Source organism: Carettochelys insculpta, chromosome 8, assembly GCF_033958435.1.
Source record: "Carettochelys insculpta isolate YL-2023 chromosome 8, ASM3395843v1, whole genome shotgun sequence".
In the NCBI taxonomy this organism is placed as follows: Eukaryota; Metazoa; Chordata; order Testudines; family Carettochelyidae; genus Carettochelys; species Carettochelys insculpta.
In genome coordinates this window covers 45,680,206-45,697,734 of record NC_134144.1, presented here as the reverse complement: position 1 = coordinate 45,697,734, position 17,529 = coordinate 45,680,206, and the positions used below count along the sequence as shown (strand labels likewise).

The 17,529-nt window shown below is 43.6% G+C and overlaps 1 protein-coding gene across 4 annotated transcripts in view; it reads left to right on the top strand.

Annotated features, from left to right (window-relative positions):
• The first annotated feature begins 754 nt into the window (after positions 1-754).
• GPD2 (glycerol-3-phosphate dehydrogenase 2) overlaps positions 755-17,529 on the top strand; it is a 125,538-nt gene continuing 108,763 nt past the window's right edge. For 2 of the 4 annotated variants that reach the window (XM_075001729.1, XM_075001725.1), the window contains exon 1: positions 755-817. The gene's annotated coding sequence lies outside the window, so the exon portion shown is untranslated. Of the gene's footprint in view, positions 818-1,169; positions 1,372-17,529 lie in introns of those variants that run through there. The other 2 variants (XM_075001727.1, XM_075001726.1) reach the window with 2 other exon arrangements.

Genomic DNA, 17,529 nt, shown 5'->3' with positions numbered 1-17,529 from the left:
AGAGTAAGGGGGTTACCCCAGGGCTTGTGAACACGGGAGGTTAGTCAACACCCGTAGACTGATCAACAATGGGAGAAAAAGGGGGTGAGTTAGCAAATCAAAAGCACTCCCTCCTTCCCAGACAGGGCAGAGCCGGGGCCAACTCTAAACAACAGGCCCAGGGGAGTTTTTGTGACCACTGCTGGCTGCATGGGGATGGCTAGTGGGAAGAACACCAGGCAAACATGGGGGTGTGGCATGTAAGGAAGAAGTCAGGAAGGGACAGATGGGGGGGGGCAGAGGTGACCCTGTGTTCCCCCAGGGAAGCTGGGGGGGGGATCTTCATGGGCATATGGGAGCAGACAGAGGGGAGAAGTGCGGGGGGCTGGAACAATTTGCAGAGCCGGGGTGCCGAGAGCCACTGGACCAAACTGTGAACCCTGAATCTGGAGAAACCACTTCAAGCCTGAGGTGCTGCAGCACCCTCAGTTCCAGCACCTCTGGCGAGGAGGGGCATCAAGGCATCCGAAACTCCCCTCCCCAAAGGGGCAGCAGCAGATCCAAACGGCAGCCAGGAGACAAAAGCGGGGACGGGGAGCAAGGGGAGGGCAGCATGAGCCGGCTCCAGGGACCCCGGCCCAGAGTAAGAGGCAGGGGGGTGGGAGCGCCCGCCCCCGCCCGTGCCAGCGCGGGGAGAGCTCCCGGAGGCTCCCCCCTCGCGCCTTGCCGCCGCAGCTGCCGCAGGTTCCTGTGTAGTGTCTGGTTACAAGGAGCCGCGCCTCGCGCTACCTCGCACGGAGCGGGCAGTGCAGGCGGGAGAGCCGCTCCGGGGAGCACGGTGAGGGCGAAGCGGGAGACCGCGCTGCGCCGCAGGGCCTAACGGGGAGCCGGAGCCCCCACGCGCTGCTCGGGGCAGAGTCGGCGGCGGGCAGAGTAGGGTGGGGCGCGGTCAAAGGTGGGCCGCCGGGCGCTGTGCCCAGGCTCCGCTGCAGTGCCGGGTGCAGGGCTAGACCCCGCCGGTGCTGCTCCCTAGCGGGAAGGGCACAGGGCCGCGTTAGCCCGGGCAGGGCCTAGCGCCAGTCGGAGCGCGCCTCTCCGCCTCCCGCTCGCGCGGTGCCCTGCCATTGGGCGGAGGAGACGCCCGTTCATCCCACGGCCCGGGCCCGGGCCCCGCGGACTTCCGCGTCGCCTGCCACCTAGGAAGCCCAGGAGCCGCTGGCTGGGGGCGTAGGTGGCAGGGCTGCTGCCTTAGCCCCACTGCGTCCCTCCTCTTCTCCAGCCTAGGCGGGGTGCGGGGACTGCGCTGGAAGCAGCGGCTAGTACTGCTGAGCAGTTCCCAGCGTGTTCGGGAGCAGCCGCCTGACTAGGCTCCTGGCCAGCAAGTCCTGCCCTGTAAGTGTCTGTGCTGTTTGTTTTAAAAGCTGCTTTGCTGTAAGGCGCCTTCATGTCCGTCGTCGAGTAAAGAGGGAGTCTGAGGAGAAGCATTGGGCTCCCACCCCCCATTCCATGAAATACACTGGGCTGGTAGTGCTTGTTTCAGAGGGCAGTCCTGGGAGCACGAGTAATATCTGACACATCATTTAATAGTATGGGTACATGTACAATAACAGCACACGGCTTGGCAGCATACAATATATTGCCAAGCAGATGCTACCCTGGTTGGGCTAAAGAAATGCATCTGGATCATCATCTCGTTATTTGGCAGAATCCAGTGGGAGCACAGCTGGGCTGAAAATATTTCCCCTTCATCCTTAGAAGACGTTTTCAAGTATGAGGGATAGGAAGGGTTTAAGTTGTGCAAACTACTGCCAGGCCGCGTCTTCGGGATTCTGTTGCTAAATGTTGTCGCATGGTGACACTGATGGATTATATAGCCTCTTGCTTCCTAGATAAAATTTTAATGACTTCTCAAGGTTGCGAGTGACTTTTGCGCTTCAGCATTTAATTCTGATGTAAATTTATATTTGTAGTTGTGGAGGTGGAAGGGTGGAGGAAAGTTGGAAGCATTGCAAAATGTTGCCCAGTGGTTGTAAAAACAAACCATGAATAGGATCGTATACTTGTTTTGACATTCAGTGCAATCCCTTAAAGTTAGGCATTAATCCTTTCTTGCAAAAGTTCAAGATTGTCCAATTACAATCCTAATAGATTATTATAAATTTCTTGGGGCTGCTCATTCAGTTCACATGCTTAAACAGGAATCTCCCAGTGGAATGAACATGTTCTGTAACAGACACATCAGTTGTTACTTCTTAAGAGTTGAAAGCATTTACATTTATAAAATTGGTGGTATAATAGACTTGTATAAGGTCTCTTGTAGCTTCCTAATTTTGCTTTATCTTATTATGCCTTTCAGTAGTTAAGTACACTGAGGAGTTCTTTGTATTCTGAAGCTCTGTTGTTTTATGTAGTGGCATTTCAGATGATTTCCAAAAATGTGGAATCTGGTTAGCTTTTCTGTTACTGAAGCATTCCACTAAAGTTAAGATGTTGTCTTTATCAGTTATCATCTGTTTTTTAGACTTCTAATTAACAAGAAAGTAAATGTTCTATAACAAACTAATAAACATAGCGAGCATTCATTGTGTCTTTCTTAGTGAATACCATACAAATCTGACTGCTAGGAAGATGAATACTGGCCATGGAATACTATATCCATGGTAACATTGCTGAACTTTTGAGAATAAAGGATATTATTTTTAGTCTGCATTTTAAAAAAGATTTTCATGGAATAAAATCTTTAGAGTTGGGTATTTCTGTGTACATTATGACAGTTGGATTTCCTAGAAGTTTTTTCTTGCCAGCAGCTAACTTTTGGGGAAGTGTCTTGTGTGAATGCCATTAGTATGCACCCTCAATTACATGAATTTTTTTTCTCAGGTTTGAAATATTTATCAGATCTACCTCCCATAGGATTAAACATAACTATACAAAGACTGATATCAAGGAAACTGGAAGTCAGCCCTTTCCTTGGCTGCTGGTAAGAAGTAGGAGCTGCCTCTGAATTCTCACTTTTTCCCCACTGCTGAAGCAGAAATATTTTCTTTGCTTTGCGGTAGCAGCTGCATTTTCTCCATCCTGGTCATTTTTGTTGTTGTAGGAGAAGGTGCTTTTCTCCAAGTCCCAGTGCCTCATGCTGCAGCTTAGAGATTTCTCAAGCAGCGACAGAATGAAATCAATGAAACTAGTCACTTCTACTGCTTCTACTCAATATAGTCATATCAATTTCACACTTTTGCTGCTTGAAAATGCTCTGAACAAGTAGCAGAACTTCAGAGTTCCGTTTGTAGACTCAGACCACACTATCCACCTTTTAAAGTCATCTTCATGACCATAAAAGAGATTATTTTTATATAAAATCTTAATTTTTATGGTTCCTAATTAATGAGGGAGTGTTTCCTTGTCTCTGGTAACTGGAATAGTTAAACCTTGGATATCACATGTACAGATATTATTGCAGTAGTAACAGTGGTCTCAGAACCATGCTACAGATGCCATTCTTATATTCTTTCTCTCTCCAATACATTTCTACCTATACATGGGTCTGCATAGAGCCAGCTCATCATATTCTAGCTGCTAAGTCACTTTAAAAGACTGCTAAAAGTATAGGAAATATTAGGAAAGTTTTTATTAATAGGGCAAGGGTCACTGTAGTTGCTGCAAGACAGTTATGTGATTATGTATGAAAGGGGAAGTGTTTGATATGGCAAGAGTTTGTCCATGAGAGTCTATGTTTAGATGTGGTCCAGCCTATGAAAATTCTTGAGACCACGTAAAAGAACATTAATGTTATGTGTTAATGATGTATATGTAAAAATGATGAATTCAAACGATGTTGAGATTTGAATAGTCTGAGGTCAGGACATTCAGAGTTTGACTTTTCATTGGATTGTAACTGTTGCTTTCATTGGCTCTGTGTGGTCTTTCATTCCATGATTCCACATATTAATACATGCTGAGTTTTACTGGGGCTATGTGGTTTGCCATCTTAGGTTAGTCAGGCCCATTTTACGACTACACATTGTTAGCGCTTATCAGATAAGTGAATTTAAATGCTTAGGCTCAGTGGTTGCTAAATATGGTACCCTCCTGAGTGATGCCCAACCCTGGATGGTGCAAATGGCAAGAAGAGGTATCTGTGGTAAAACAATGCATATAAAGTAAAAAGGTACAATATATAAAGCTGTAACTTGCCCCATCCTATATGTACAGAACTGAGACTTGGCCAGCCACAAGAAGAGAAATGAGTATGCTCTCCAACATGGAAATGAGGACATTGAGATAGTCAAATGGTTGGATGCTCTGTGAGAGGAAAGGAAATGAGGTATGGAGGATCTAAGGTGGTTGCCTCAGTTGAAGACAAATTGAGAGAGGTCAGGCTGTATTACTGTGGGTATATCTAGTAGAGACCTGAAAGTTATATTGACAGGGTGGCTTTTGCAGTGATCATAAATAGAACATATCCTAGGGGAATGCTCAAGTCTCAGTATATGGACCAGGCATCAATGGTCCTTTGAGAGACCAATTCCATGACAATCTGGTATACAAGCACGAGTTTTGGAAGAAGGTTATAAAAGTTAGTGATCCCAAATAGGGAAATGGCAAGAAGGAGGAAGATGACAACTTATCTGATTAGTATTTCATTCACATTTTAGTTCAATCTTGTCAGTTTGTTTCACTCTTTTAAAAATCTTTTCTGCTTACAGAGTGACCAATTTGACAAGAACCATCATTTTATAGATACTTAAATCATTTTCATGCTATCAGGTCCTTTAATTCTTAAACATTGTGTAATTATTTATATAGCTATGAAGACACGAGGCATTTATTAATGGGCATAAGTCAACATCATTCTACTGGCTTTAGTTGTTAGCTTTGCGCTAGCAAACAATTTGGCTCCTGGTTCATATTTTCAAAAACATCTTCAAGTTGCATAATCCACAACAAATATGCCTTTTTCAGTAAACGCTTTTTTGTCCTCAAGACTCATTTGTACATAAAAGTTCATTTTTGGGCAAGAATGCTTGACTAATTCTGCACCTCTGTAAGTTTTATCTGAGAATTATCTAGTTACTGATCAGATGTCCTTTCCAGCGGTTGCTCAGCTGTTATCTCAGTATCACCCTCTAGGAGTCTTGCTACTAGACTTTTTTGTAACTTGTCCCTCTGTGCCGGTCACTCCACCTCCTACCCCACACTTCAGGCGTTGGGAGATATGTTTATCAGTGTTTTTCTAAACAAACACAAGCAAAATGTTTTGCTAAGGCTGTGTCATTTTTCTAGTGACTGGTAAGGGAATGGACACCTTGCTTCTGTTCCAAGCTATAGCCTGGAGACTCTGCTAGTATGATCTACTTACTGCTAGACTTTATGGCTTGTCCCTGTCTAGCATCTTGGATTTGATAGGCTGTCAAAGCTTCTTCTGCTCTTTGTGGCTATTTCTCCAGCTCTATAATCGCTAAACATCTCTGCTGCTCATTATTTCCCTCTTTTTGTGCATTTTAGCTTTATGGAAGCTTCCTTGTTCCTGACCGGGTGACCATTAGCCTTAATTAAGCATTATTGAGCCTTGTCTCCCTTCCAGGTGCAACCTATGTGATTAATTGGCCCATATTCCCAACTTTAATCCTACCCCATTCAAGACTCAGGTGGGTGAGTGCTTCATCAGTGACTCTTTCTATAGAGAGCCCAATGTAGGGATACAGCGATAGCAGTGTAAAAAGGAGTTTGCATTCATGAGTTTATCTGTATTATTTGGTGTAGTTACACTGGTCTAGTTACTCAGTGCAAATTTCCCTGTTCCAGATAAATCTTACAATAGTAGGTACGGTACCTGAAGTGCTATATATTCATTTATATGACGTGGCATAGGATGAACAAATGTCATATTAGGCAGCAAGGCTAGTGGAAGCCAAATCAGCAAAAGGTAGAGATCAGCTCAGTGGTTGTTGTAGTAGGAGAACTGGCTTACTCTGATATGAGAAGGTTGGCTGGGGTTAAGAACTGGATATACTGCTGTCTTATTAGGATTTATTAAGTAAGGGGTGAGATGTCTTTTTTTTCCCCATGTATATTGTGGATTTCGCAGTGTGGAATTTTTATACTGGACTTTTTTGTTTAGATTGCTTGTATATTTTGGACTTTAGGAGCAATGGAGCTGTTCTGTGACCTAGTTTATAGGTGTATGTCATCTCATTGTGGAAAACATTGCAGGTGGGGCAGAGCTATGGAAGAATGGGAGATAAAAATCGGAGAGGACAGCTAATGTGCGATGCCAAAATGGGGCATGTGGCTACACAGTACCGTAGGAACAGGTTGGGCGTATAGTACATTCAGTGACGATAGTAGATTTTTTAGCATAGTATTAGCCAAATACAGCTGTTTTGTGTCTCAGTGACTTAGGGAAAAAGTAGTAAGGGGCAATGAGTGAAGACTAGTTGTTAACTTGCACTTAGCATATGAAATCTAGGTTTGATAGTTAAGGATGTAATCAAGTGTCTGTGTCCTTGTTTCTGTATTTCCATGCATTCCTTTGTATGTTTTATCTCTGTATCACATTAAAGCTTGGATAAGGTTCAGTTGTTGCATATCTATTTGTATCTGTGTAAACATACTACAGTTGTCACTTACATGATTCTTGAGGTCAGCCCTCCTAATAATGTCATCTAATACACAATTTCTTTAATAGTAAATTCCTGTCTTTAAAATAGTTTCTGTTCATATGTTTTGTTCTCTAGACTACTGCTGTAATGCAACAGAATTTTGTGTTTTGGATTATTACTGTACAATTTCTCTAATGATGTTAACATTGCCATTAACTTATATTGCATTTCTTTCTCACTAATCTGAATTAGTTTTCTTAAAATTAATGTACTGAATGCTCCATGAATGGATAACTATTATTGTGTCTTTGGGACTCAATGTAACATTGTTTGTTTGTTGGTATTTGTTGTTTGTGTTACTATAATACCTTGGGGTTCTGATTTGTGATTAAGGGTCCTTTGTACTGTGTAGTGTAAGAACACCAAAACGAAAAAGTCCTTGGGTCAAAGAGTTTACAATCTAAGTAAAGAACAGAGGGACATCGAGACTATAGTGGGGAAATACAAGACGACAATAACATATGAAACGGTTTAAACTGCAGCAGGGGTGACTTAGGTTGGACATAAGGAGAAATATCCTAACTATCAGGGTGGTTAAACACAGGAATAACTTGCATAGGGAGATTGTGGAATCTCCATTGCTGGAGATATTTAAGAGCAGATTAGATAGATGTCTATCGGACTGGTCTAGGTTGTGCTTGGTCCTGCAGTGAGGGCAGAGGACTGGACTCGATGACCTCTCAAGGTCCATTCCAGTTCTAGTGTTCTATGATTCTAGGATAGGCTGTGGTCTCAGCACAGCAGTAGCCTAACTGTAGTCCAGTATTCATAGGTCTGTAGATCATAATAGCTCCATCTGGCCTTGTAATAATCTAATCTGACCTTTTGCATAACAGGTCATGGAATTCCCCTACAATTATTTCTAGCTTAGACCTTTCAGAAAAATGTTCATGCTTGATTTTAAAAAGTGGGTTTGATGGGGAATCCACCATAATGCCTGGCAAATGACTCCCAACTGTTAATTATGCTCACTGTTAAAATATTTCACCTTATTTCTAGTGTTAATTTATCCAACTTCAACTTCCACATGTTAGAAATCAGGGCTGGGCAAAATATGACCCATGAACCAGATCCAGCTTGCCAGGCTCCTGGATCTGGCTGGTGGGAGCCTCAGCTGGTTCCCTGCCTGCCCCACTCATGCTCAGAAAAGCTAGTTGTCGTGCTCTTGTGAGCTCATGGCTCAGATTCCTCTCCTACACCCATACACCATTCTGGACCCTACATCCCAGTTTCCTGCCCCGGGTCACAACCCTCCACCCAAACTCCTGTCTAGCCCCTCCTTCACCCCAGTCCCTTATCCCAAGTGCCCCTTTGCACCTAACCTCCATCACAGACCCCGCACTTTCTCAATTAATATCATGGAAGAGAGTGTCCTTTGACCACTTTCCAAATTCTTTGGGTGACCTACCAATCAAAAATTGTTGCCCATCCCCATGTTAGATCATATTATGCCTTTCTGTGCTAGACTGAAGAGCCCATTATGAAGTATATCTTTTTTCCTCATGTGGGCACTTAAGCTAAATAGGTCAAGCTCCCCATCTCTATCACTGTAAGACATGTTTTCTAATCCTTTACTCATTCTCATGACTCTTCTCCTCTGAACTCCCTAAGTTTTTCAGTGTCCTTTTGGAATAGTGAGAGCCCAAACTGTAGGCAGTATTGCAACAGTAGTTGACCCAGTGCAAAGTAGAGAGGTAAAATAATCTCTTCAGCCCTTCTTGAGTGATGTTGATACATTCACGAATCACATTAGCTCTTTTGATCATGGCATCATGTTGGGAGCTTGCATTCAGTGGATTATCTACCATGGTCCCCAAAACTTTTTCATTCACTGTTTCTCAGGGTATAGTCTCCCATCCTGTTTGCTTTATGTTCTTTGGCCTACATTATTTGTTCCTATATGTATATATTTACATTAAGCTGTATTAAAACACATTTTTTTGCTTGTGCCTAGTTTACTAAGAGATCCAGATGTCTCTGAATCAGTGACCTGTCCTGTTCATTATTTACCACTTTCCCAGTTTTTGTGTCATCTCCAAACTTTATCAGTTATCATTATGTTTTCTTCCAAGTAACTGATAAAACTAAAATAGCATGGAGCCAGGAACTGATCTCTGTGGGAACCCACTGGAAAAAGAATTGCTTGATGGTCAGTCCACATATACAGTTATATTTTGAGACCTATTGGTCAGTTTTAAAACCATTTAATGTGTGCCATCTTAATTTTATATCATTCTAGTTTTTAATCAAAATGTTATGCAGTGCTAAGTCAAATGCCTCGCAGAATTCTATATCTGTTAACACTAGTTCCTTTAGAAACCAGACTTAATATTACATAAAAAAATCAAATATGTTCAACAAATTTTTTGATCTATTCTAAAAGCCCTTGTTGATGTGCATTAATTACAAACTATTTCAATTCTTTATTGAGTCCTATATCAGCCACTCTATTTTGCCTCTGTTGATATCAGGCTGACAGGTCCATAAATGAGCAATTGAAGTGACCCTTTTTAAAAATGGGCACAACATTAACTTTCTTCCAGTATAGTAGGACTTCTCCAGTACTCCAAGATTTTTTGAAAAGCAACATTAATGTTCTACCGAGCTCCTCAGTCAACTCTTTAAAACTCTTAGTTATACAGTTACCTGGGCTTGCTGATTTAATAATGTGTGACTTGAGTATCTGCTGTTTAATGTCCTTCAGAGCCATTAGTCCCACCACATCTTTACATTCTACTATGTGTTTTCCTCAAATACAGAACAGAAATATTTATTGAATACTTCTGCCTTTTGTGCAGTTTATTGATAATCATCATCAATAACTGTGGGCTCAGTGTGTGTTGGTGTCTGATACCTCTCTCACTATTTCCTTCCATCTTTCCCTGTCCAGTGCAGAGTGTCTTAGTTTCTGTAGACTAGCTCCGTGCCAATCTACTGTATCATATATCTGTTCTCTGTGGGGTCTACCTCTCCTATTCAAACCATCCATTATGCTGAATACCAGGGTCTTGATTTTTCATTCATTCTGCAAATATGCCCAAATAGTTGTAGCTTTGGTTTTATAGCCTTCTGCAGCAGGTTCTCTTTCAGCTGTATCTTTCTACATAATTCCTCATTGGTGAGCTTCTGCATCCATCCTATGCTCATACAGCGGGGCTGTATGGTCACCGTGTGCAGCAGCCCTTAGCCCAGGGCTTCTGGCTGCTGCAGCTGGGGATCCATGCTGCATGCACAGGGTCTGCAACTAGTTGTTGGCTCTGTGGATCTTGTGCTGTTTAGTGCAAGTGTGTCTGGGAGGGGCCCTTTAAGGGAGCGGCTTGCTGTTGAGTCCGCCCTGTGACCCTGTCTGCAGCTGTTCCTGGCACCCTTATTTCGATGTGTGCTACTTTGGCGTGTAGACGTTCCCTCGCAGCGCCTATTTCGATGTGGTGCTGCCCAACATCGAAGTTGAACGTCGACGTTGCCAGCCCTGGAGGACGTGTAGATGCTATTCATCGAAATAGCTTATTTCAATGTTGCTACATGGAAATAATCTATTTCGATATAGCATGCACGTGTAGACGTAGCCAGTCAGTGTATTTCATGAATCATGCTTTCTCCACCGTATTTGATCATCTCTCCCGTGATCTTATCATTTCCAGGGCTCTTGTTGTTCTTTAGTTGTTTCACTGCTTTTTCTACCTCTTCCTTCAAAATATCAGTCTCGAGCTCGATGCCTGGTGGAGATACCTCTTTCAGTTCTTCAATCAGTCTCTCTGAAACACTTGGCTCCAACTGTGTTTTGTATAGGTCGGTGCAATATCTCGTCCATTGCTGCACAATCTTCTCCCTGTTCATGAGTGCGTCTTCATTCTCATCTTTGATCGCCATCTGCTTTGGTTGCCATTTCCTGTTAATATTCCTAATTGTCTTATACACCTCCCTGGTCCTTACATTTGCCGTAATACCTCTCTATGTCTTCACATTGCTCCTCTAACCATTTCTCCTTATCCTTTCTAGCTGCTTTCCTTACCTTATTACATTTCACCCTATATTGCTGTTCTGCCACCTCGGAGACATCTCTTTTGATCTTCAGTGCTCTCTTCTCTTGAACCAACTTCAGTGTCTCCCGGGTAATCCACTTCTTATTGATCTTTTCTTCTTCTGGAACAGTCTGCTCAATTGCCTCTTCTATAGTGATGGCTATCCCTGCGACTCTCTTATCTAGGTCTTTCTCTGTGGCGATATTCTTAATCGTCTCTTCGAGCACTGCTCTGTATGCATTCCCTGTTTCTTCCTCACATAGCCTCGCCATGTCTCTTCTTTCTTAAACTGTCTTACATTTTCTTTTGAGTTTTATCTTGATGTTTGCGATCACTAGACTGTGGCCTGAGTCTATATGTGCTCTTTGGAAAGTTTGGCATTGCTGTACTGATGTTATCCATCTTCTTATCAAAATCATATCTATCATGTTCTTGGACTTCCCCTCATTCGATTGCCATGTCCGCTTCCTACAGTCCTTTTGCTGCAATCTCGTGTTTCAGTTCACCATCTCATGCTCTGTAGCAAACTCTAGTAGTTTCTCACCTCGTTTATTTCTTTCTCCATAGCCAAACCTTCCCATGACTCTCTCACAACCTTGGTTATTTGTTCCAACCTTCTCATTCCAATCTCCTCTGATCAACACATCTTTCTTTGGTATCTTGTCCACTGTCTTTGTCAAGTCTTTATAGAATAGCCCAGTCTCTTCCTCCGTACTGTCTGACATGGGTGCATACACCTGAATGACTGAGATATTGAACGGTTTTGCTTCAAATCTCGCTACCATCATTCTTGCACTCACCAGTTTGTATCCTAATAATGCTATTCTAGCTGTTTTGCTAAGAAGGAATCCAACTCCTGCTTCATGCTTTCTTTTGTGTCCTGACCAAATTACTACACAACTGCATATCTCTCCTGATCCCGTCCAATGCATCTCTGCCAGTCCATGTATATTGCATCGGTATCTCTCCATCTCCTTCCAAAGCAGCTCTAATTTTCCAGTTGCCCACAATGTTTGGACGTTCTGTGTTCCAATGGATAGCATGTGTTTAGATGTAATTTTCTTTTGGTAGCCAACTTATAAACCCAACCCTGATCACGTGATTGGTATTGCGGACCTTATTTATCCGGGTGATGTCCGGGCCAGCATCTTTTATCATTTAGTTATACTGGCATCAGATTTCATTAGTACTATTGTTTGACGATCACGCATCGACACACATCTGACCAACCCTCCTCCTTCATTCAGGCTTGGGACTGGCATGGAGTTCATAGAGGCTTCATGGTGGAGTTTTATTGATAATACTGTCAAGTATCCATTTCCTCCAACTAATGGACCAATATTACCATCAGGAGTTTTTGTTCCTAATAGAGATTGCACCTCCTAAAACCAGAACTCAGTGGTCTGACAATATCCCTTGTCCAAGATGTTCCTGAATCAGAGAGCTGGGCTGGAGGGCAAGCTGCAACATGAGTCTTCTGGAAGCCCTGGGGGGCTAGAGCCAGCAGCCCCATGGGGTGCAGCTGCACAGGCTAGATCCTGTGTTCCCTAGCAACTCTGTGTGTGTGTGTGTGTGTGTGTGTGTGTTTAAAAAAACAAACCTTATTTTGCACTATCTATAATTCTGCTGGTTGAAGATGTCACTATGTGTCGTTTGCTTTCCTTATGAATTATCTACAATTCCTAGCTTCGTTATTCACCCTTACTATGGTTAACTTTACCTTTTTACATTTAGTATGTATTTTTAGTTTTAAAGCTGCCTTTTCTTCCCCACTAAACCAGGTAAGCTTTTTGATCAATATCGCCTCTTTCTCAACGGTTGCTTTCTGGGCATCCAGTAAGTTGTTCTTAATTCTCAATGATCATTCCCATTTTTTCTGATTTTTAAATGTTTCCTCCCAGTTGATTTGGCTCACAATTGTATTCAGCTTTGTGAAATTGGCCCCCTTAGAAACACCAAGTAGAAATATCGCTCTTCTGGTCTTTATTCTGTTGTTACATTATAAATGTGATTGTCACAATCTCTCGTACCTAAGATACCATTAATTTTTTGTTCTGTAATCAATTCCTCTATCTCTTAGGACAAGAGTTAGTGTAGAAAATTTCTCTAATGTGTCTGAAATAGTTTAGGGGTAATGATGTTTTTGAAATTTCAGGAATCTTTTACTACTGACCCCATGATGCCTCCAGCATGTCACATTTTTTTCCAGTGCAGTCGTTGTTAGGTGTGTAAGGAGGCAGTGTCATGTACTGAGATCTGGTGGTCTGTATCAGACAGTAGCTAGTACCCCATCTTATCTTTTGAGACATTGATCCATAAACATTCAAGGACATTTCCTTCTGAGGTATCAGTGACTCAGAAACAGGAAATGCCATTGTTTACACAGCTTGCTACTCTTTTGCCCATTTGATCATTCTGAAATAGGCTAAAATAATTTGATAACATTCCCATTGCATAAATCATACTTCCAGGTTTCAATAATAAAAATATATTGAGCTTATGCTCATAAAAGGGCAGTTCCAATTAGTCTTTTTACCCAGGCATCATGGCAAAGGACAGTTTTAAGGGGAGCAATGATATGGCTTTGTGGATGTGTATAGGGACTTCCTCCCTAGCATGAGCGGCAGCACAGGAGAAATGTAATGGTGCTCATTTGTTTGAAAATCTAACAATTGCTTGATTGCAGGAGGCACCATTGGCTCGTAGTAGGAGCCAAACTCTTGATAGTGAATGACAGGTGACAGGGAGGAGGTGGGATGTGAATGGCCTTACAATTGAAGATAGGTAGCTTTTATTTTGGATAGAGGAGAGAGCTGCTGGAGGGATGCAAACAGACGGATCAAGTGACTGGCTTGGACAGTGATCTATGCAGCTGCATTATGAAAGGATGTGAGCAGGGCAAAGTTGCATGTGGAAGGGCCAGAGAAAAGGATGTAGAAACAGAGATGCTGTGTGTTGCAGATGCGCAGATGGCTACGAAAGGCTGTATTTTAGAGAGATCCTATGGAAAGCATGTGAGAGAGTTGTATGTAGCCTGCATTAGAGGACCTAAAGAGAGGTCTGAGTAGAAGATAATGCCCAGGTTATGGTGCTGAGTGACAGGCAGGGTGGTAGCAGTGTAGAGAGGAGGTTCTCTCAGCAGTGCCCAGATACCTCCTAAGTATTAAAACTCACTTGATCGTTTTCACTTGGCTGGGGTGTGGGAGAGCATGAGGGCTCTGGGGTAGGGCCAGAGATGAGGGGTTTGGTATGTAGAATGGTGGTTTGGGCTGGTTGGGATTATGAGAAGAGATCCAGGTTGTGTCAGAGAGTTTTGGGGTGTGGGAGGAGGGATACAAACTCTGGGCTGGAGATGCAGCTGCTGGCATGGGGCTAGGGATGAGGGGTTTGAGGCAAGGTTCCCAGGTGCCTAGTAAACCCCACACATGAGCTTAGGGGGTGTTGCTCACAGAGCTGTGGGGGAGAAGTGCAGTACTCTGGCACCAGAAGCTGGCACCAGAGCTGGGGGGGAGAAGTGCAGTACTCTGGCACCAGAAGCTGGCACCAGAAGCTGGGGGAGAAGTGCAGTACTCTGGCACCAGAAGCTGGCACCAGAGCTGGGGGAGAAGTGCAGTACTCTGGCACCAGAAGCTGGCACCAGAGCTGGGGGGGAGAAGTGCAGTACTCTGGCACCAGAAGCTGGCACCAGAGCTGGGGGGGAGAAGTGCAGTACTCTGGCACCAGAAGCTGGCACCAGAGCTGAGGGGGAGAAGTGCAGTACTCTGGCACCAGAAGAAGGCCTGGATTAAGAAAGGGACTTTAGGGACTATGGCCCTGGGCTGAAGGGAGCCCTTTAGTCTGGGGCCCTGAGCTGCAGCCTGTAAAGACCCTGTGTTCTGGGCCAGCCCTTTCCTTGCAGATGGTGGGGAAAGGGGCTCAGTGTGCTGTCATTCCTACCCCTCCCCCAAAAAAAGCCACTGGAGCCATGTTACTGTGAGCACCATGGCAGATCCCATTGTCTGTGAATAATGGCTAGTGGAAGCTTTTGTGGACAGTGTCTGCAGGTGAGTATAGGGCAGCACAGGCAGTGGGGTGCCACCTCTTCCTCTCTCCTCACCCCAAACAGGAATTGCTATGGGTAACAGCCCTTTTCTGTACCTGACTCCCTCCCAGACATCACACCCCACCCTGAGCCTTTCCCATGCCCAGAGTCCTGATCTCCCCCGAGACGCTGCACCTCAGTTCAGAACTCCAGCCCTGAGCCTGTTCTACTGCCCTAACTCATGCCCAGGCCCTCCATCCTCACCCCCAGACTCCTGCCTTGAGCTCCCTTCTGCATCCCAAACACCTCAGTTCTACTCCAGAGCCTTCATCACACCAAGCCTCAGCCCCTCTCCTATTACAGACTGTCCATGTACAAAATGAAGTTTGTGTGCATTAATAGGGAAGTGATGTGTCGCAATTCCATAATGGACATTTATTCTGCACATGGGCACGACTTAGAGAGAGTGCTTCAGGCTGGGATCAAGGGATTTGGAGGGTGGGAAGGGAATCAGGGCTGAGGGAAGGGGTCAGGGATTTAGGCTCTGGGTGGTGCTTATGTGAAGCAGCTTCTGGAGACAGCGGTACATCCTCCCTTCTACGTGGAGGTGCAGTCAGGCAGCTCTGCATGTGCCACCCCTCACTCCTATTAGCTACTGATGGGATGGTGTGTAGGCTGGGCCAGTGTGTGGTGCCCCCAGTTGCCCTTAAGCATAGGAGTGGATGGGGGATAAACCAGCTGCTTCCCAGGAGGTGCAGAGCCTGCCAGCTCCACTACATGGCACTGCCAACTGAACAGTGAGAAGTTTGGTCGGTGGTGACCATAGCTACCAGGCTCCTTTTATAACTGGGTGTCTTGGTTAAAAAATTGACACCTGGTCATCCCAAAGGAGAACAGGAGAGGGCAGAATCACAGAAGCCAGCGGAGGACAAGCTTTTAAGAGAACAGGTATGGTTGTGGTTGATCACTCAAGGAGAGTAGAGTGCTGGTTTGGAGACTAGGCTGAACAGAGGGGATTTGAGGTTTTGGACGGAGTGGTTTTGGTTGAGTGAAGGGTGTGGAAACTGGCTTGAGGTGGATCTAGAATGGAATTGGGAGAGAGAGAAGAGGGCTTAAAGATGAAAGGCAGAGGAGAGGTAGTTGTTGAGTCCAGCAGATCAAGTTTTCATCTTTTGTTTGGCTTAAGATGGGAGAGACTAAAACATGTTTTTGTTAGGAATTTTAGGGGTAGAGGAGAACAAGGTATGCCATCTTTTTATAGATGAGTTTCCTATATGAAAACGTCAGGTAAACTTTCTCTAATTTCTGCTTGAGCAACAGTTTTTAGCCACTCTTTGTTTTCTATGCTCTAAAATCCCTTTCATAAATATAGTTTAAGAATCCCACGCTCTTCAGTAACAGCTTGCGTGGTTCTCATTTTCAAATGTTAATGTCTTGGCTGTTTCGAAGCAAGGGTTTTCATTAGTATGCAATGTAAGCAACAACTGAGTTTCTAGTTTTATATGGATGGCTTGTTGTGTGTGTTCAAACACTTGGAGGCAGGTGTCTTGTTTTTGTCAACATTTGCTTTTCCTCAAAAAGAGAGATTTTTCTAGTCTCTTGGTGTATTGTCTTATGTAACTAGCTCTTATGCGAGTGGCTGTACTGCTGAAGTTGATGGGACCATTCTCTTGAATAGGGATGCAGGATTGGGCTCTTAAGGCAATCATGTTTTTGCATAACTGGACATACAGTTGTTGTTTCCCCCCCCCCCCCAGCCCCCACCATATAGTCAGATGTATGGGAACAATTTAATGAAGAGAGTATGAAAAGATAACATAAACATTGGGCAGGGATGGAAATGAACACAAAACATTAGAGGGCAGATTTGGGGGAAAAAACTAATGGTGAGGCACATGAGAGAAGGGGAAAGAACATTCTATTAGAGGAAGAATGAACAGATTTCAGCAGAATGAAAGATTAACACAAGAAAATAAGTTATCCAAAATCTACCTAATAGTAAATATCCATGTTTAAAAGATGGCATTTTAGACTGAGAAATATTATGAAATTATAAAAAGGAGCCCATTGTTTGATATGAAATAATCCCCCCCATCCCTACTTCATGTCATACTCACGGAGGAGAGGAGGGAATGAAGAGTTAAATGTGTTTGTAATTTTGACTGTAAAAAGTCCCAGCCTTTTCTTTCAAAGCTGAATGTCAAGCTGCTTCTCTCCCTAGTGTCCAAGCGTAACCCCCTTTCAATTAAAAAGAAAAAAGTCACTGCATGGCTTCTGCCCTCGGTTCACCATAATGATGAGTGCACCTCAGATCTCACGTGGATCCCTGCAAATAACTGTTTATCCAAATACCAAAAGGTATTATTTTGCCCCAAAAAATTATTTACAAGTAAACTAGTTACATTTAGATTGCTTTACAATAGAACAACAATGAAGTGGCTTAAAAAGTGTGATGCCCTTAAGGTAGTCAATTTCTAATTCATTTTAATTAGTTTCACTGATTTGATTTAAAAAAAATTGCACAAAATGCTTAGTTTTGTCTCAGTTCAGTTTCAAAATGGCCAGTGATTATCCCCATGGAAAACGTCAGCTAATGTCAATAGCTTTGAGAACGTTTAATTGTAATTTCTTTATAGGGTACCTATCCAAATAGAGTACATGTACTTGCATCCAGTGTTCCCTCTAATCTTTTTCATCCATGTGTGGAATAAATACTATGTGCACTCAGGCATGAGGGAAACACAATCCTAGCTTTGGGTGTTTACTAATCAGCTGCGTGGCATTTGAATCTCACCTGAGCAGCTGCACAAGTGCACAGTTTAGGGAGAACGCTGCTTGTGTACTG